This window comes from Marmota monax, unplaced genomic scaffold, assembly GCF_021218885.2.
Source record: "Marmota monax isolate L192 unplaced genomic scaffold, Marmota_monax_Labrador192_F-V1.1 WCK01_AAM20220418_F8-fsc00919, whole genome shotgun sequence".
NCBI classification, from domain to species: Eukaryota; Metazoa; Chordata; class Mammalia; order Rodentia; family Sciuridae; genus Marmota; species Marmota monax.
In genome coordinates, this window is record NW_026692816.1 from 2,290 (window position 1) to 23,930 (window position 21,641).

Below are 21,641 nucleotides of genomic sequence, written 5' to 3' on the forward strand. Positions count from 1 at the left end.
CTCTTATCACTGAACTACTTCCACAGCCCTAATTTTCATCCTCTTTGAGCCACTGGTATTTCTATTACTTTTAGCCAAACCTAATAAAACAGATGATGTAAAGAAAACTAAGTGGGAGAACTAATATAAGCAAATCCCAAAGTTATAGGTACAGGAACATATAAATTAGCTCATTTTTAAACCAGTTTGAGTTTGAGGCTTATTATTGTAACAGTTGTTACATGTCTTAAAAACATCTTTTCTGATGCAGAATTTATCAAATGTAGGAAAGTGTGTAAGAACACGAAGAAACAGATCAAAAATTAAATCCAAAGACTAATAATGTAAAGATGACACTTGTATAATAAGTGAAAAAAATCCAAGCGAGAAAAATTCAGGACCAGTTTTCAAGAAAATAACAATTATCAATCAGCTCACTAGTCAAAATATGTTTATGTATCGTCTATATTCTTAATTCTATGAAAAATAACTGAAATACATGAGATTCTGTGTATAGCTAAAAATAAATTTATTATTAAACTATATCAAATTCCATAAGATAGGTAAAATGGCATTATTACTTTTTGTAGGTGTAGTAGGACATTGACAGTGAGGGAAAAAAAATTTGAGAAAGGAAAAGAACATAAAAAAGATCAACCCAGAGATATTATGGGAGAGTTAAAAGAAACCAATAGTCCTGGACATTGTCTCTGAAATATTCTTGATAGGTCATCCTATACTTTTGGTGATCTAAGGAACTAACTCTAAAATAACAGATTAATTAGTTATTTCCCATTGGAAAGTCAAGTATACTTGGAGACTCAGGTCCTCAGAGACCTTACGGAGACACCAAAACCTACGATTATGTTTCTCACAAGGATCTGCTATGTAAAGAGAGGATAAAATAAGCAAGTTATCAAATGCTACCTGCCTTTAGCCTAGTTATTTCTCCAAACAGAGAAACACTATTCCAACAATATCCTGGAAAACACTGAACAACATGGAATAAACCAGAGATTCTCAACTGCAAAAGGATATCAATGTGTGCACTTGTATTTCTAATATGCATTCTTAAATATGGTTATTTTGCACAGAATTTTGATTTATGTATCTATTTGTCTGTATCTTTCCATGTTAATATTTCTATGTTAAATGAGTTTTGACTTTCATTGTTATCTGTAGTTTGCATTTGTATACAGTGTATGTATTTGACTTTAAGTGAATCTAGCATCTGAGGATGTTAGGTTATTCTCCTGTGCTTATATTTAGAAACACAATATGTTAGTGTATGCATATGTAGAATTTATTTAAGTGGCCTGGGGATTTGTATATGTGGTATGATATAAAGGGATGAAGTTTGAGAGGCTGTAAGATGCAGAAATAAGCAACTGAAAAAAGTCTTGTTATCTCCTTCCAGAGCATTTTTTTAAAACTAGAAAGATCCTCTGGAAAACTGAACTACTCAACTGCCTTCAGGACCTTAAAAGAAATGATCTATCCAATCCCTTCTCTCCCCACTGAAAACCATGAAGTTTATCTCATGGTGAAATGATAGAAAAGGGCATCTGGTAACTGGAATAATAGCTGGAAAGGGGCAGGAAATAGAGAGGAAGAGGTGAACATTAGGCCAGAGAAAAGCCAAGTTGAGTGAAAAGAAAAACATGTGAAAAAAGGAAAAGAAATAGAAAAAGCGTCAGGAGGGAGACAAATAGGAAAGGAAATCCTCTTTACTTGGAATGGGTTTTTTCATGTCCTGAACACAGAACAAAGTCTGGCTTCGAGCAGAAAAACATCTTCTGGAAGGGAAAATTCCATCCCCAGCCCTGCAGCAAGGCTGGGAAATAGAGAAAAGGGTGTTAGAATGATCAAACACTTCACCCAGGAGAAACCAACCCAAATTCAATGCTTTATCTGAAGGTAGGCACCATCAGGAAGAGATCAAGACAGCTGGGCTCAGAGAGACAAATATTTGCCCAGGGTTCCAAGAGTGGGCCAGGGTGGGGGCAGTTGGGCTGCCTCATTTCAAAGACACTGAAAGCCTAAAAGAAAGGGAGTCCCAGGGCTTTGATCCAATGCAGAGAGAGGTCATTTTTGACCCCGTTCACAATTCCACGGTGGCGACTCTTCTTTGTCTTGTCTTTTTCTTCCCATCAAAAGGGATGTGAGCAGGATGAGCACGAACGCTTCCGTGGTGGTAACTGAATTCATTCTTGTAGGCTTCTCCCGCCTGGCCCACGTCCAGGGCTTGCTCTTCTCTCTCTTTCTCACGGTCTACCTGCTCACCGTCACAGGCAACCTCCTCATTGTGGCGCTGGTCTCAGCGGACCCTGCACTCCAGTCCCCCATGTACTTCTTCCTCCAATCCTCTCGGCCTGGAGATTGGGTACACATCGGTCACGGTGCCTCTGCTGCTTCACCACCTCCTCACTGGTCAGCGCCACATCCCCCGCTGGGGCTGTGCCCTCCAGATGTTCTTTTTCCTCTTTTTTGGTGCCACCTAGTGTTGCCTCCTGGCGGTCATGGCCTATGACCTCTATGCAGTCATCTGCGAGCCCCTCCGCTACCCGATGCTGCTGAGCCACCAGGTGTGTCTGCAGCTCGCAGGCTCAGCTTGTGCCTGTGGAGCCATGGTGGGTCTTGGCCACACCTCCTTCATCTTCTCCTTTCCCTTCTGTGGCCCCAAAGCCATCCCTCACTTCTTTTGTGAGATCCAGCCTGTCCTGCAGCTGGTGTGTGGAGACACCTCACTCAATGAATTGCAGATTATCCTGGCTGCTGCCCTCATCATCCTCTGCCCCTTTGGCCTCATCTTGAGCTCCTATGGGAGTATCCTGGCTACTATCTTACGGATCCCATCTGCAGCTGGCCGCCACAAGGCCTTCTCCACTTGTTCCTCCCACCTGGTCGTGGTCTCCCTCTTCTATGGCACTGCCATCTTTCTATATTTGCCCAAAAGCCAGCTATGATCCAGCCACTGACCCTCTGCTGTCTCTCTTCTATGCCGTGATCACCCCTATCCTCAACCCCATCATCTATAGCCTGAGGAACACTGATGTCAAGGCTGCCCTAAAGAGAACCATCCAGAAAATGGGGCCTGCAGAGGTTTGACAAGGAGAGTGACAATGATGACTGCAGCCAGGACCCCTAGTCAATCTGAAAACACCGAGGAGCAAAGGAAGTGGTAGAGCAAAGGAGGCATGGGTGTCACCTAGGGGAGGACCACCCTGTCAAGAAGACAGACTTAGCCTTGAAGAACTACTTGGAGTCAAGCCCCTGAAGACCCCCTGATACTCACATAATCTAAACAAATATGAAATTCAAGAGAGAAGATCAATTTTACAAGCAGAAAAATCTGACAACTAAGAGAAAAGTTACAACCCCACCAGAATGCCAAGGTAATAAAATTTTCAGCAATGATCCTTAAAGTCATTTAACACTTTTATATTCTAGGGAAGGCATTTTTTTTTCATGGGAGTACTACTGGCTAATATGATAGCAATATGTAATTATCCCTAATAAAATCTACCACCAGGCAAAAAACAAATCTCTTAAAAAATTTTATTGGTGCATTATAATTATATATATATATATATATATATATATATATATATATATATATATATTAGCAAACTCTCTTGTCACATATTTAGACATGTACACAGTATGATTTGGTCTATTTCATTCATCAGTACTTTCAAATTGCCTCCTTTCCTCCCTTCCCAAGTCCCCTTCCGCTACTCTTTTGAGCTCTCATCTATCTTCATGAGATTCCACCAACCCCTTTCCTTTTTCTTTTCCTTTTTTCTCTCTAGCTTACACATCTGAGAGAAAGCCCTGAGACTGGCTTATTTCACTTAACATGACATCCTCAGATTCCATTCATTTTCTTTGCAGAAGACATAATTTTGTTCCTTATGACTGAGTAGAATTCCATTGTGACTATATACCACATTTTCTTTATCATTCACCCACTGACAAACACCTAGACTGGTTCCATACTTTGGTTATTGTGTACTTTGCTGCTATAAACATAGGTAAGCATGTATCACTATAGTATGCTGATTTTAATTGTTTTAGATAAATACTGTAGAGTGGTGTAGCTGGATCATAGTCAATGTTCCCAGGCAAAAAGCAAATCTCCTAAGATTTGAAGAAGGGCCAGAAAAAATTCAATGAAGGTAAGTTCTTATGAAAATCAGCATGACACAGTGGTTAAGAGAATAGATTCTAATGTCAGATAGATTTGAATTTAATTTCTTCCAACAAGCAAATGATGCAATCTGTTTGAGCCTTAATCTCCTTATGCATAAAATTGAAATAACAATGGAGTCTATTTCTTTGTGGTTTGTGAGAATTTATAGACTTGTAAGCACCAAGCTTAGTATCTGGCACAAACTAGTATCTCAAAAACTGTCTCAACAATGAGTCAGACAGATCAGCACAAAGGATAGCATCCAGCTCACATTTCATTCCTTTGCTGGGGAAAGAAGGGTATTCTTTGTGTCAGTGGCACTGGAACCAATGACACCCAAAGGAAGGTACAGAAAGAAGCTCCATACAACAAGACTATAGGAAACTGCCACACAGCACAAAGGTAAGCTAGAAACAACCAGGATAATGAAGAGCAAATATAACAGCAATGAAATGCAGTAGTCAGCGACCCTCAGAACAAATAAATAATCTGAACTAGTTAATTTTAAAAAATGCCTTCAAACTTGGAATGGAACCACCATTTGACTGAGCTTGTCCACTCCTTGGTCTTACCCAAAGAACTTAAAATCAGAACACTACAGTGATGCAGATTGCATGAATGGTGTGACTCTACATCATGTACAACCAAAGAAATGAAAAGTTGTGCTCCATTTGTGTAAAAAGATAAAATTAAATTTTAAAAATGTAAAAAGTGAAAAAAATACCCTCAAGATGCAAGAATTCATTCATAATTTAAAGTACAACCCACATACTTTTCCGTATACCCAACACCTTTATTTTGTGCCATTGCTCTGTTTGACCCTGTGGTGAATACCAATTGAATACAGGGGGTGATTTTGCCCAGAAAGTCTTTTCTGATTGGAGAGAACATATTTATTCCTGTGAAAACTGTCAGAGAGCCACAAAAAGTAGAAATGCTGTACTCAAAACAAACATTAAAGAGAAGGGACATAAGTGGTTACTCTTCCCTTCCAAGAGAGAAAACAGGGCGTTCTCCACACTTATTTTATCAGAGTAAACCCACAACATTATTGCTCTTCAGTATTTATTAAAACTCCCATAGATAGAAATGGCATTTAGGAAGAGTTGCCTGTAGGACTGCTAAAACAATAAGCTTTTCCTCTAATCACTGAAAATCTAATCTCCAGGCTGAAGCAGACCATGGGAGAGCTGTATATTTAAAATGCATTGTTTTTGCCTCCTAATTATCTCCAAGTACCCACCCTTGGTAGAAATGTTCTTGCTCACAGGTGATTTGGCATTCTGCCACTGATTTCCATTGGTTGCCATTAGGAAAACTTACAAGGAGCAACACTATGAAATTCTCAAGAGGAAAAGTTTGTCCCACATCTCCACAGTAGAAATACCTGTACTTTTTCGGTCATATAAGCAATAACTTTTTTTCTTACTATTTTATGGAGGCATCATCAATATGTATAAATTGCACATACTTAAATGTAAATTTTGTGTTGACTGTGTGTGCACTATGAAACCATCAAGCAATTGTGAAAGAACATACCAGCCTCCCCAAAGCTTTTCTCATGGCCTTACTTCCACCCTAACCGGCATTCCTCATTCCCAACAACCTTTGATCTGATTTTCATCACAATAGTCTGCCTTTTCTAGAGTTTTATAAAGGAATCTTTCAGTCTATGTGTTACTGGAGACTGAAATGAGGACCTCACACATGTTATACAAAGACTCTAATGCTGAACTACATCCTCAGCCCTTTCATTTTTTCTTTTTTTTTTTTTTTTAAGAAGAAGAAAAAGTTTATTTTGGGCTCATGGTTTCAGAGGTTCAGTTAGCCCTTTCATTTTGAGACAGGGTCTTGCTAAATTGCTGAGGCTGGCCTTGAACTTGCTATCCTCCTGCTGCAGCCTCCCAAGTAGCTGGGATTATAGATGCATTCCACTGCACCCAGCACTCTGACTTCTTTCACTCAATATAATTTTTTTGAGATTCATCCGTGATGTGGTGTACAGCAGCTCATTTCTTTTCATTTCTAAGTGATATCTTGTTAGAATATTCCACAATTTGTCCATTCACCTGTTAATAGAAATTTAGATTGTTTCCAGTTTTTTTATTCTTACATATAAAGCTTCTATGACATTTGTGTACAAGTTCTGTATGCTTTCATTGCTCAAATGAATATACAGAAGTGGATGGCTGCATGCATCCATCCAGGAGGTATATGCCTAACCTTTAAAAAGAAAATAATCACTTGTTACTCTTTGTGTGACAGCTACTAAGTTTATACCAGAATTTGCAACTTGTGCCCCCAAAATGTGCAGAATTCCTCAAACTACACTTTGAACTACTTACCTGGTTTCTGGCTCCACATTATTTTGTCTATTCTTTTTTCTTTCTCTACTCTCCCTCATTCTTTTTTCTACATGTTTATGTAAGTCACATTAAAGTCTTTCTGGGACATGGCTTAGATCCAGCAGGCAAAAGAAAAAGAAAATGTAGGGGTTACTGTTGAATGGAGCAAGCCCTGGGTTAAGACTAAAGACCTGGATTGCAAGCTCCACTGTTACTAAAATTTTATGTGACCTAGAAGTAAATGCCATTCATTTCCTTCTGGTTTTCAGCAACATCATAAACAGAAGGGCTGAATTAAATGAGCTGTGTTGGGTTACAGCTCCACTGTTTTATGTTTACTTCCCCAAGAACCCTCTGCTTTTCATACCTGATTCTGTCACTGAGAACCAAAAAGAAGATTGTGATGAATGCTCTTCTACTATCCATACCAAGAGGTCTTGAGCTAAATTAATCCTAATATGTATATTCACTTGGTGCTTATGGCAAACTGCATTAGCAAGTTTCTAAATTCATAACTCTGACCCCAGCTCTAAAAGTGAAGCAGACAAGTTTCTGTTTCTTTTGTTTATAGAGATTTCAGTAAAGAGTCCATGTGTACATGCTCATCTGTAAAGACAAAGACACAGAGAGAAACCACTTATTAGAGGGATATTTGGGTGACCAAGGTCCAACTCCCCACCAAAGTTGAGAGGGATCAAATAACACCTGTTCCAAATATACAGTGTGCTTTTTGCACCATCTCTCTGGTAAATGTTCATCATATTTATGAGCTACATTGAGCAGCCAGCATCTAATCTAGAAAATGCAGTATCTCAGATAGGGCCATCAGCTCAGGGCCTATATAATTTTTTGAGATTCATCCATGCTGTGGTGTATAACAGCTCATTCCTTTTCATTTCTAAGTGATATCTTGTTGGAATATACCACAATTTGTTCATTCACCTATTAATGGAGAATAGGTAAAAGCGGGAAAAGGGCTTATCAGCAGAATTGTGTTAGAATGCAGTCTCCTAAGGATATGGTGGATTTGTAAATCAGGCACATGTACCAGAAACATTAACATAGCAGCCTGACTAGGTTCCTAAATTCCACTTGTAAAAACTCTAAAAGCTCCTCTCTTTGCATCATTTTTTGTTATATTTCTTGATTTTTACTTAAGGAACTTATGAAAAGGTGTGTTAACTTAACCATTTATCATTTACAGCTCAGTGGGAGAGGTCTAGAGACAAAGCATCACAAGACCTGGACCCCAGACTGGCAGGGGGGAATGGTGAGATACATGCCAAAGTCAAAAGAGTCTCAAAAGATGTGAAGGTAGTTAAGTCTGACTCTTCCCTGCCCCTGTAAACAATATAACTCCTTGGGAGGGGGTGGGACCTCATCTCTTCTTATGATTTCCTAAGCCTCTGAATTTTCCCTGGGAAATTTTATAGATTAGACAATTTTATAGATCACCACCTATGGTTAGGGAGCATGTTAGATACACCACTCTAGCTGTCCAAAACAGTTTGCATATTACAACGCTATGATCATCTAGAATGGGGTGGGAACCATGGTGGTGGAGCTTGGTCTCAACTATTAACCTGTCATTATACTCTGCCTGTGGTCAACAAAAGTGATCCCTGACCAGGAGCAACAGCATCACCAGGGACTTAGAGATGCTCCTCGGGTGCTACCTCAGACCTGCTGAATCAGAAATTCTGTGGGTAAGATCCACTTTAAAAAAATCTCAAAACTGCCTTAGGCCTTACCTCCAGGAAACGTTGCCACAATGCTTGCCAGTACTATACAGCATGCAGTTTTTCAGTTTGGCCACATGGTGGCACCAAAACTACAATAATCCTGACATTTAGCAGTAAGGAGCAGTGTTATTAGTGTGTTTGGGCCTCAGACCAGAAATTGGTTTCTCAAAGTTCAGAAATAGAAAGCAAACCTAAAAGTTTAGTAAACAATAGCTTTACACCCACCCCAAGACAGCACAGGAAAGTGTGACTGGTCCGAACAACTAATGGCCTCCTGCAATGACAAGCTTAATTAATGACTTTCTACTTCCAGTGGCAAAACAGCTCTGGCCCCACCCTCCAGGAGGTGGAGCCAGTGAAATATGGGAATACCTTCTCTTCTAGAAAGTCCAATTCTCCAGGTGAGAGACTGAGAGAAAGATGATGTTTCCACCTGCACTTTATCACTCCTGAGAACCTCCTCATGAGAAACATCAAGTGCAGAAAGGAAGCTGAGCACATTACATCCCCCACCATCATCACCCTTCCTTGTTTGACTTCTTTCCTGAGCCCCCAAGAAAGATAAGAAGTGCATTTTGCTTTGCTTTATTTTTATTTCTAAACACCCAGACCCCCTACCATCTCCCAGTAGAAAATCTGAACAGGTAGTTCTTCAGTGAGGGAAGGGCAGAGTGCAAATATAATGAATATTCCATCCCCTAGATGCCTTAAGTTCAGAATGCCCCAACTTCAAAAGTGAAAGTTGAAGGTTTAGGAAGAGAGAAGAGAGAGCAAAGTGATGAACTGATGCAAATGAGAATCCCTGAGCTGCAACAGGTCAGAGGTCATTTTGGAGGTGGGAACATAAAGGGCAAAATGGGGACCATGATGTTCAATTTTAACATAACTCATGAAATAGACCAGAGGCTCCAATAAGCCAATATGGAGTAGGAGATATAAACTCTAAAGAGGGTAAGATGAATTTTGGGTAATGAGAAAACTATAAAATAGGAGGCTTTTCCCCAGACCCATACTACTTGCTATACTTTTGCTCCATATCTTCAGCTCCTTCTTCCCTGGAGAACCAATTCTTCTGGGAGCAAAGGGAGAGAACCTGGAGAGGCAAGAAGAGAAAAGGGCTGAGCGCCAGAAACACCAGTTAGTCAGCTTCCATCCCTGGAAAGGTATCTATAGAAAATCGACTTGAGCTCCCCTACTGCACTCCCATTCTACTGGGATCGTGTCTTCTCTTGACCAGTACCGCAGAGGAAAGGTGAAGCCCAGGAGGAGTGGAGTCTGGAGAGGGTCGCTCCTATGCAGCCCCAGCTGAGGGCCAGGCCAGCCCTCCAGGTGTCATCCCAGGATGCAGCTTCCGTTGCAAGATGATGCTTTTCTTCTGACTGAAGCTCGCTCTGCACACTGCGCAGCCCATATGGCTTCTCACCAGTATGGAGCTTGTGGTGCCAAAGGACTTTGGAACCGCTGCTTAAGTCCTCATAGCAGCAACCCTAGTAGTAGAGGCGCTCGCCTGTGTGCTTCCTCTGTGGACCATGAGGTGCCATTGATGGTTGAAGTTTCCCGGGTGAACCCAGCATTTGTAAGGCCCTTCCCTGGTGTGGATGCCAGTGATTGACCAGAGTGTGTCTGAGGAAAAGTACTTGCCGCACTGCACTCGTTGAACCAGTAGGGGCCACTCCCCATGTGTACCCTCAGGTGCGTGAGTACACACAGTGGGTGCAGCGGAACCACCTGGCCGCTCACGGATGTGGACATGCTGGTGCCTGGCCAGGTCAACATTGTGGCTGAAGCTACAGTTACACTGCGGGTCCAGGAAGGGTCGCTCACGTGCGTGAGTTGGTGGTGCGTCAGGTCCGAATTCCAACTCTTATGCTGATGGCACTGCGCACATTGGAAGGGTTTCCCTGCACTGTGACATCACCGGTGGCAGTTGATGTTGGGTGGCAGTTGAGGGTGGAGTGGTAGTTGAAGGTCTTGCCGCTCAGATGGCTCTGGTAAGGATTGAGCGGGTCTTGGGGGGGAAGAGGTTGCCTGGGACAGTTGGTGGCCACACAAGGAATCAGCTCCTTACCCTCTGAGGCGTTTTAGCACGCCTTATCCGGATGCTTCCGGGAGGTCTCAAGCCCCATGGACATGGCTGTAGAAAGGTCCCTAGCCTCCCTTGGCATGGTTGAGATTACAGTTATGTCATCTGCTGGGGGAAAGCAGACGCCAGAGTTAGAGATGGGTGAGAAGGGCATGGAGTGCATATCAGATTTGTGCCCTAATGTCTTGGCTACCATCAACCCATTGGTAAGTTATTCAGTATCTTTAGCCTTTTCCCTTATCTATAAAAGAAAAGAAAAAAGGACATACTAGGTCTGTTAGGATGACTAAGTAGCTGCTTAACAAATATTTGCTGAATGGAATGCCTGAAAAGTAGAAGGATACACACATTCAAGATTTCTACAATTACTTCAAATTCAATGATCTGGCTTCTCACCAGAAACTCATACAATTCAAAAACAAAATAAATTGAGGTTATTTCCCCCTTGGATTCAGTAGATTTACGTGCCTAAGTCAATCTTTTTCATAATTATTTTCAGGAGTGGGGGTAACAAGGACTCCAGAATGGCTGAGTGAAGCACTTAACAAATACTTCTACCAAAGCTGTAAAGATTTGTCAAGAACAACTATGCAAGGACTCTGGAAATTGTCCAGAGGCATCTCACAAATTAGGAAGCATTCATTCCAGAACATTTCTAGAACCTCAGCAAGAACAGTTAAATGCTCCAGCATTTTAACCTGAAGTTTCTCCCATTGTCCATCTATCCAACTTTCTGTCCCCAAAGTTGTTCCGGGAAAGGACCGGCCATGAAGATCAGCAATAAAAGGGCTGAATTTAATTGGAACAGAAAGAAAATTCAAGCCCAAGGAATTGTCAAAAACAATAGCATCCCAGCAGTTCGGGAGGCTGAGACAGGAGGATTTCGAGTTCAAAGCCAGCTGCAGCAATTTAGTGAGGTCCTAGTCAACTCAGTGAGACCGTGTCTGTAAATAAAACACAAAATAGGGCTGGGAGTATGGTTTAGTGGTTGAGAGCCTCTGAGTTCAATCCCCAGTATCCCCTTCCCCCCAAAAAAACAAAAAAAAACAACAACAAAAAAATATAGCTATCTCTGTATTGATTAATCAGGAAAGTCCTGCATGTCTGCTAGTCAGAAATCAAAACACTGAAGAACAACAAACCTTCAGTCTAAACAGATGTAATAGGAGGATGTAGAGAATAAGGTACCCATTGTAGGTCTGGATAAGATTCCACATATCCTTCATGATCTAAAAAGCTGTACTCCTGTGAAAGGCTATATACACTACCCAGCTACTCAACTCAGGCTGAATATGAGTTCTAACACATACAGAAAGTAAGAGCCTAGACAAACTTGCAAAATGATGGAACTTTGAATGCATTCTCTATGTCACACCGATCCATCAATAAAGGGTAGAAGACTCACTAGCTCAAGATGTTTAAGCACAGCCTCTAACTAATAAACTGTTTTGACCCATGAATAACCCCTAATAAGGTTAAAAATGAAAACAAGAATTTAAAAATTCTGTGGCCAATACTGAAGGTTAAAGAGACCCCACAAAATTAGTCCAGGCAAGTTTCTGAACAAATAAACAAGCAGCAGCACCAGCCATTGTTGGAGGGAATCAGAATTCAGATTTGCTACTTTATCTTAAATGTCTAGTAAATAACAAAAAAATATGAGAAAGGCAAACAAGTAAAAAAGTGTGACCCATATTAAGAAAATAACAATAGAAACTGCCTCTGAGGATGCCCAAATGATAGCTATAAAAGTCAAAGACCTCAAAAAATATAAATATATTTTAAAAAGTAAAGGTAGAAGAATTAAAATATGATGACAAAGACTTCTCAGAAACTATAAACAAGGAAATAAATCACCACAAAAGAAGCAAATGGAAATTCTGGAATTGAAAAGTATAGTGCAATGAAAAATTCACTAGAAGAGCCCTACAGCAAAGATAAAAGAAAGAATAAGCATATCTTAAGACAGATTAATAGAAATTATCCAACTGGCACAGTAAGGAAATGAAAAATGAACAAGCCCTCAAAAATAAAGGTGGGACACCATCAAGCATACAACAAAAATAACAGGAAGATTAGCAAAAGAGAAAGAAAAACATTTGAAGAATAATGACTACAAATGCAAATGTTTGATGAAAAAGAATGAATTTATGCATCCAGGAAGCTCAGTGAACTCCACTAGGATAAGCACAAATGAAACCCAGATCTAGTAGTATGTACACCAGTAATCCCAGCAACTTGGGAGGCTGAAACAGGAGGACTGCAGTTCCAGATCTGCCTGAGCAATTCAGTGAAACTTTGTCTCAAAATAAAAAATAAAAAGCATTTGGGGATGTAGCTCACTGGTAGAACACCCTTTGTGTCCAATTTCCAGTACTGAAAACATAAAAAGTGAATTCATCAGGATTAAAAATTATGGACATATAAAACATATACAAACATAACTAGAGTCTCCCAAAATACATGAAGAAAAACTTGATAAAATAGAGGGGAAACAATTCAACAACGTTTCGCAAGTAAAAACATCCCCCTATCAATACTGGATAAAACAGGGCTGTGGTTGTGGCTCAGGGGTAGAGTGTTTGCATGAGGCACTGGGTTTGATCCTCAGCACCACATAAAATAAAGATATTGTGTCCACCTATAACTTAAAAAAATTTTTTTTAAATACTGGTTAAAACAATAAGATGAAAAAACAACAAGGATTTATAACAGCACTTGACCTCACTGACAAAAAATCACTCCATAAAAGAGCAATATATATATTTTTTTTTCTCAAGGGCACTTAGAGCTATAACTAAAACTTTTCTAGAAAACATAAGAGGAAATATTTCAGGACTTAGTTTGGGCAACTATTTCTCAGATTTGACACTAAAAGCAAGAAATGAAAAAAGAAATTGATAAGTTTGATCTTCATTCAATTTAAAACCTTTCCCCAAAACATTGAAAAACGACAAGGTAAGCTACAGACTGGAGTAAATGTCTACAAATTATATGTTGGATAATTTTTATTCAAAATATGAAGAACCTCTTGCAACTTACTAACAAATGACCCTATTATAAAATGGGCCAAAGATTTGAATAGACACTTCCTTAAAGAAAATATGCAAATAGCTAAAAAGCACACAGAAAAATGCTCAGCATCATTAGTCACTAGGAAAATGAAAACTAAAACCGCAAAGAGAAATTAAAGATTTCTCAATAAAACTAAAGCCATCAAGCCACTTAACACGTGCTGGCAAGGATGTGGAGAAACTGAATCCTCACACATTACTGGAAAAAATATAAAATGATGCAGCTACTTTGGAAACAGTTTGGCAGTATCTTAAAAGGTATTACTCTACTGTTTTAAGAAGTGCCAAGAAAAGACAAATTCATACAAACAGACAGTAAAATAGTAACTGCCTGAGGCCTTGGGTAAAAAATGAAGAGTAAATGCAAATGATCAAAATATCTTTTGAGCATGATGAAAACACTTTAATATTAGATTGTTCTGATGATTTGCAACTCCTTTAAGTTTACTAAAAATCACTGAATTGTTTACTTGAAATAGGTGAGTTTCATGATATATAGGTTATATACTGCAACAAAATTATTCATTATAGTTTAAATATGAGGTGTCCCCCAAAAGCTCCTGTTAATGCAGGAATATTTGATGGTGAAATGATTCAATTATGAGAGCTCCTAGTTTGAATGAACTGACTAGGTGGTATCTGGAGCCAGGGTGTATATAGTTAGAGGAGGTGGGTCCCTGGAAGAGTGCTCTGGAGGGTAAATCTTCCCTATTGCACTTGCACCTTGCCACCCCCCCCCCCCCCACACACACACAGCCTGCTTACAGACCACACCATGAGCTGAGCAGCTTTCCTCCTCTGGGCATATGCTGTCTGTCCTTGGGCTCAGAGCAGTGAGTTTAAATAAAATTTTCCTCCTCTAAGTTGTTCTTGTAGGTGTTTTGATCACAGTAACAAAAAGCTAACTAAAACACTATTTTTAAAAATTATTTCTAAGGTCCATTTTTCTTCTAACATTTCATGACTTCAGGCAGTAAAATGTATTTACAGGACACAAGTTGTCTAGATGGTGTTTTTTGATGGGTGGATTGGCCTGCAATATGGAATAGTAAGGAGATGTCAGCTAATGATTCAAACACATATAATCCAGGAATTGATGCATGCACACATAAACATTAAAAACTGATGCAATTTTTCCAGATCATCACAGTTAAAAGCAGTGATGAAGTATCTAAAGCGCAGAACCTGATGCAGATTGTTTGCTGTCATACAAAGTAGGAGATAAATTCAGTTCGAACTTGGAAGAAAGATTTTTCATGGCACACTCTTTCCTACAAGTTGCACCACAGTCAGCTGTAGCTCATGTTTAATAAGGGCAGAAGTAATACAGCTTCAAAGATGAAAGCTCAGCTTCTAGAGTCAGACTCTCAACTCTACCACTAACTAGTTCTGTGATCTCCAGAAAGAATTGTATCCCTTTTACACCTCCTTGTCTTACCTGAAAAATAGGATTAAGATGATAATATCTAACTCATAAACTTACAAAATAGTTCCAAATTTATGAATTAATATGCTTAAGAACAATTCTTCACAGATAGTAAATACTATATAATCTTGGCTGTTACTTTGATTCTAAACCATGTTGAGATATGACATGCTGATAAGATATCCTGAAAAAGGCCTTGGGCCAATTTGATGTTTCCTTTAAAAGCATGATGGGCTTTGAATTCTTCTAAACCTATGAGCTCTTGGAGTCCCAAACAAAAATGAGGCAGAAACATATAACTATACACAGTTATACGTATAACTATAACATGCATAAATAATGACCAAATGAACAGATCTCTTTCATAGGCAAGCAGGCAATGTCTGTGACTGTGAGTAACTTTTGACTGTTTCAAAATAAGGCAGCATCTAGTGTATGACCTCCTCTTCCTTAGCATGAGGCACAGACACATGATGAAAGGATTCATGCACACACAAGTACCTTATAGAAGGATAATCTACATATTTACCATTCATTCATTAGGATCTCAGTTGTGTGTAGCAAATGAACCTTCCATGCTACTGCCAGGGACCAATGGGAGGCCAATAAGTGCCCAAAATACCAAGGAAACCTACTGCTATCCAGAAGCCACATCACCACATGACCTGCCAATGACAACACCAGATTATTCTGGTTCCATTGTCTCACAATAGAAGGAACTTTTCCCCAAATTTCTGCCAACTCTTATTAAATGAACTCATGTGGGCTTTAAAACACCAAGGTGTCAAAAACTACTGAGTTTAGAATATAATGATTATATACACTTTTTTTAAAAACTGGTCTTACTAGACACTGAATTTAAAGAGCTTCAGAAGTTGACTGAGGTTCCAGTCCTCCTCCTGTCATTCTCAAATTCTCATTTTTGAAGACATTTTTGGCTGCATAAAAAAGATGCTATTGCTAGACATATGTTAATTTTAAAAGTCTGAGGATCACAAAATATAAAGACAAGTTGTATTTGGTTAAGTGGGATTATGGATGTTTTAATTAAATTTTTCCCTTTTTTTTATTTTGCAAGTTTTCTACAATGAATAAAAGTCACATTTGTAATCAGAAAAAGAATTTAAGTTGATAGAGCTCAGTGGTATAGAATTAAAGTAAGAGCCAACATTTTATAGTATTTACTATCTGTGAGCTCAGTGGTAGATCCCTTGTCTAGTATGTAGGAGGACCATGGATTCAGTTTGGTTTTGTTCTTTTGCTCAATGTGAAAAGGCCACTGATCACAGGCTTGGGTGCTGTGGCAAAGTCAAGTTGTTCTAAAAATTTTTAAATGCTTTCTCTTCCCATCACAAATTGGTAACAAACAATTCACAGAGTAGCACTAGCCCACAGACCACACTTTAAAAAGCACTACTCTAGTCAGGAATGTGGTGTATGCCTATAATCCCAGAGACTTGGGAGGCTGAAGTAGGAGCATTGCAAATTCAAGAACAGTCTGGGCAACTTGGTGAGGGCTTGTCTCAAAATAAAAACATAAAAGAGCTGGGGATGTAGTTAAGTGGCAAAAGGTGTCTGGGTTCCATAATAATAAAGGCCTTGTAGCTTTTCACAGGTAAAATCTCCAATGCAATGTTTAAAAACTCCACAGTCAAAAAACAGAACTGATCAGAAAAACATTAACCTAGGTCTGTATGAGCTCAAAAAATAAAATAGAACTTCATGATGTGGGAAAAGGCAATAATAAACTAGATATTGAAAAAAGCAGCCTGGTTACCACCTGGGTTTGACTCTTCTTTGGATATCCCATCCTTCTTCCTGTAACTTGCATGTGAGTCTGATGGTATTCCCACAAGTAAGCCCCAAGGTTTTTTACATTTGAAATAGGCCTTAAATAGTGTTCATTATTCATTAGCCTCCAGGTGTGGGAGAATCACTTTCCCAGATGTAAGAATATCAGCTGTTATGGATTTGAGCCAAGTCATCTTCTTTTTGGTCTGTGGAAATCGCTTTAATTAGTCTTTCTGGAATCCAAATCAGCTGCTGTTCTCCCTGTGGAAACACACAAACAGATCCCCCACTCCAGACAATCACTGGGTCAGGACCTTTCCATTGTCCTGTTAGAATATCCTTCCAAAGCACCTTAGGCTTATGTACACTTTTTGGACACATATGCCTTTCTGCAGCACTAAACCCTGATGAATCCAAATTTTAAAAGTTTAGAGTAAAAAGGTGATTTTAAGTTTATCTTTGGGGGATATATACCCCTTTCTAATTCCCTCTTTTTGCTTTAATAAGTACATTTTAATAGTTTGATGAGCTCTTTCAACTATGCCTTGTCCCTGTGGATTGTATGGGATTCCTGTTATATGAGTAATGCCAAATGATGAGCAAAAATGTTTAAAAGAGGTAGAAGGATAGCCAGGGGCATTATCAGTTTTTAACTGTTTTGGAACGCCTACAGTGGCAAAATTTTGTAAGCAAGGAGCTATAATGTCTTTAGTTTTTTCTCTGGCATGAAGGGAGCCCATCAAAAATCCGGAAGAAGTACCAACTGTAACATGGAAATATTTTAATTTTCCAAATTCTGGTCTACCAGTCTGTTTTGGTGCCAATACCATGTTGTTTTTGTTACTATTGCTCTATAATATAGTTTAAGGTCTGGTATAGTGATGCCACCTGCTTACTCTTCCTGCTAAGGATTGCTTTAGCTATTCTGGGTTTCTTATTTTTCCAGATAAATTTCATGATTGCTTTTTCTATTTCTATGAGGAATATCATTGGGATTTTGATTGGAATTGCATTAAATCTGTATAATGTTTTTGGTAATATGGTCATTTTTACAATATTAATTCTGCCTATTCAAGAGCAAGGTAGATCTTTCCATCTTCTAAGGTCTTCTTTGATTTCTCTTTTTAGGGTTCTGTAGTTTCCATTGTATAGATCTTTCACCTCTTTTGTTAAGTTGATTCCCTAGTATTTATTTATTTACTATTTGAGGCTATTGTAATGGGGTAGTTTTCCTCATTTCCCTCTCAGAGGATTTGTCACCAATATACAGATATGCCTTTGATTTGTGGGTATTGATTTTATATTCTGCTACTTTGATGAATTCATTTATTAGTTTTAGAAGTTTGCTTGTGGAACTTTTTGGGCCTTCTAGATATAGGATCTTATCATCAGCAAATAGTACTAATTTAAGTTTTTATTTTCCTATGCATATCCCTTTAATTTCTGTTATCTGTCTAATTGCTGCGGCCAGTGTTTCAAGAACTATGTTAAATAGAAGTGGTGAAATAGGGCATCACTGTCTTGTTCCAGATTTTAGAGGAAATGCCTTTAATTTTTCTTCACTTAGAATGATGTTGGCCTGGGGCTTAGCATAGATAGCCTTTATGATGTTGAAATATTTTTCTGTTATCTCTAGTTTTTCTAGTGTTTTGAATATGAAAGGATGCTGTATTTTGTGAAATGCTTTTTCTGAATCTATTGGGATGATCATATGATTCTTATCTTTGAGTATACTGATGTGATGAATTACATTTATTGATTTCCATATGTTGAGCCCACTTTCATCCCTGGGATGAGTCCTACTTGATCATGATGCACTGTCTTCTTGAGATGTTTCCATATTCAGTTTTCCAGAACTTCATTGAGAATTTTTGCATCTATGTTCATTAGAGATATTGGGCTGAAGTTTTCTTTCTTTGATGTGTCTTTGCCTGGTTTTGTAATCAGTTACTCAATGCTTTTTATTCTTTGTGTGTTTATTATAAGTTGTCACTTCCTGACTGCTTTGAGCCTTCTGAAAACATCTTATAGTAGTAACAGGATATTTTAAATTGATAACAACTTAACTTTGATAGTATTAAAAACCTCTACACTTTTTCTTTGTCACTTCCCACATGTTGCATTTGGGATTTTACAATTTATACTTTATTATATTGCATGTCCTATAATGAACTATTGTACTTATTATTAAATAATATTTATAGTAAAGACATAAGTGGTTTACATTTCAACATTATAATGTTACAGTATCCTGAAGGGACTGCACAAGTAGTGTAAATAGTCATAAAGGTGTTTATTGAACAAGAATCACAAAATGCATTTATTTTAATCATTCCCCTGTGTATAATTTGGAGTTTGAAAAAGCCACTTATTCAGTTATTATGCTATGTTACACAGATCTGAGGAAATCTCTTGAATGGAGAAAACTATTGTAAAAACATTTTCTTTTATTTTTTAATCTTGATGCCCTAAATAATTTTATAAATGCATGAGTGTATTCTTTATTTTATTTTTAAGTGTTTAAATATTTTGCTGTCTTTCATTTGTTCTTCAGGAAAGCCTTGCTTGCTTAGGAAAATGAGAAAAGCTTTTAATTATCTTCCTTGAATAGATAATCTTAGAATTACACATGCTTTACTTTAAAAGCACAGCACATTTTGCCTTCAGAGATAATATGTGCCTTTTCTTCAACATAGCTTCTCAAAAACTAACCAAAGTATGCTTTATTGTAGAGTATCCTGAACATATGTGCCAGGGACATGTGAAGTATTCTACATAAATAAAATATTTCTGTGCTTTTCTTCATCACTTCTGAAAGTATTTTTTCTGATATTTTGATATATAATTCTTAGGAAGTCCAGAGTTTTCACAATCTGTACATCACTCACATTTATGAAATAAGTCATCTTCAACAGCTTAGAAAGTAGTATACACATTAAGTAGCCCAAAGCAGAGTAAATAGGATAGCTATAATCAGTCTGTGTGGTTATGTTTTTGACACAAATTTTACTGGATTTGACCACAGAATAAAAAAATACTTTTTCTGGGTGTAAAACTAAGGTAGACAAAGGATACCTTATGTAAAAAAATAATGTTTAACATAACAAAATTTATATTTCATTTGTGTGAATGTGTGTGTGCACAATTTTGATAAAAATGTAGTAGTCAGGTATCATCCGAAAATAAGTCAGTTTTAAAGGTTTTTTATAATTCTTTTTTCTAAACTGAACATACTATAATATAAATACATTGAGAATTGGGCCAGCACTCTTCAAAGAGTGGATCTGGCTTGCAGCTGATTGTTGTTCAGAATAACATAACAAAAATAACCTCTTATTTTTCTTACAGTATTCAGTTTCTCACTGCCTATCATGTTGGATTCACAAAATATATGTTCAATTTACTACAAATATATGTTCAATAACTACAAAGACCTTAAGTGGTTCTCATAAATGATAAATAAATTTATGATGAGTTTTAAATTTTTAGTATGTCTTAGTCCATTTAATATATTACAAATACCTGAGACTCTGTAACTTGTAAAAAATAGCAATTTTTTTTTCTCATTATAAAGCTGAGAGTCCAAAGTAAGGCATCAGTACATTTAATGACTGGTAGGGACCCCAGTCTCAGTTACCAAGACAGAGATTTGTTTATTGTATTCAATGGAGGGGAGGATCACTTTGCTCTCACATTGTGGAAAGCAGAGGGCACAAAAAATCCAATTCTCTGTAAAGTCTCCTTAATCTCATTCTTAGTGGAGAAGCCCTCATGATCTTGTCATCTCTTATAGGTTTCTTAATGTGGTCCATTGGACATTAAGTTTGGATATGTGAATTTTGGAGGAGATACATTTTAAAAAGACAGAGTGTGATTACAATTTTAGGACTCCCTTTATTATATATATTAGTTGTTTATGGACACAATATCTTTATTTATTTATTTTTATGTTGTGCTGAGGATTGAACCCAGTTCCTTATACATGTGAGGCATGAGCTCTACCACTGAGCTGCATTCCCAGATCTCCATTTATCTTTTAATGAATCAAATTTTGAGCACTATTTGCATTCAAATTTAAATCAATTAAAAAAACCCTAATATTGCTTGCTGAAATAATTGAGTTGTTTTTCATCCCAGAAATATAAATTATTACTTTTTCCTATTGATTTATTTTTTCAGATTTCAAAGGCATTCCTGGTTGTTTCAGTTTATGCACATAAATGTTGCCAGATTGACATTCATTATGATTGTTATCATCACTTCCTTGTACTCTCACTGATTCAGAAGACATATGCTTACGGTATTTGAAAGGAACATTAAGAAACATCCATATTTTATCTCTTTATATTAATGTTTAATGTAAATTTTAGATTAAAAACACAACACAACTTTCTTGTTAATTACGTTGGCTTTTTTATTTTTTCTTTTTTTCTTTTAGTGCTGGGTTATAAATTAAGGGCTTTGAGCACAGTAGGTAAATATTCTGCCATTGAGCTATACTTACAGCTCTTACAATTCATTTTCTCTGTGTGTGTTAGTAAATAAAACAAATACACAAATATTGAACCCTGGAGCACTCTAACACTGAAGTACACCCCCAGCCCATTTTTATTTTAAGACAGGATATCCCTAAATTACAAAGGCTGGTCTTGAAGTTACAATTCTCCTTTCCCAGTCTTCCAAATCACTGAGATTACAAATCTGTGCCACTACACCCTCTACAATGTATCTTTAAAGGAACAATGGTATTTACATAAATAAAGTTTGATAAACTTAAAAGAATGATGATTCTTTGACAACATAGAGTGCTTCACACAGAAAGTCAAGTTATAGCCATGCTGCTCACATAGACTTTGGATAAACTCCCAGAGAAATAAGAAAATATTTCTTGGGTAAAGGTGACAGGAAGCCCATTTGAAAATGGTGACATGCTATTTTTATAGGGTTTATATTGAACTAATGAACTTATAATTTGTATTGTTAATTTAACACACTTTATGATTTGAATA

General features: G+C 37.8%; 1 pseudogene; it reads left to right on the forward strand.

Moving 5' to 3' along the window:
- The first annotated feature begins 2,149 nt into the window (after positions 1–2,149).
- Positions 2,150–3,087, forward strand: LOC124095308 (olfactory receptor 10C1-like; annotated as a pseudogene).
- The last annotated feature ends 18,554 nt before the right edge of the window (positions 3,088–21,641 follow it).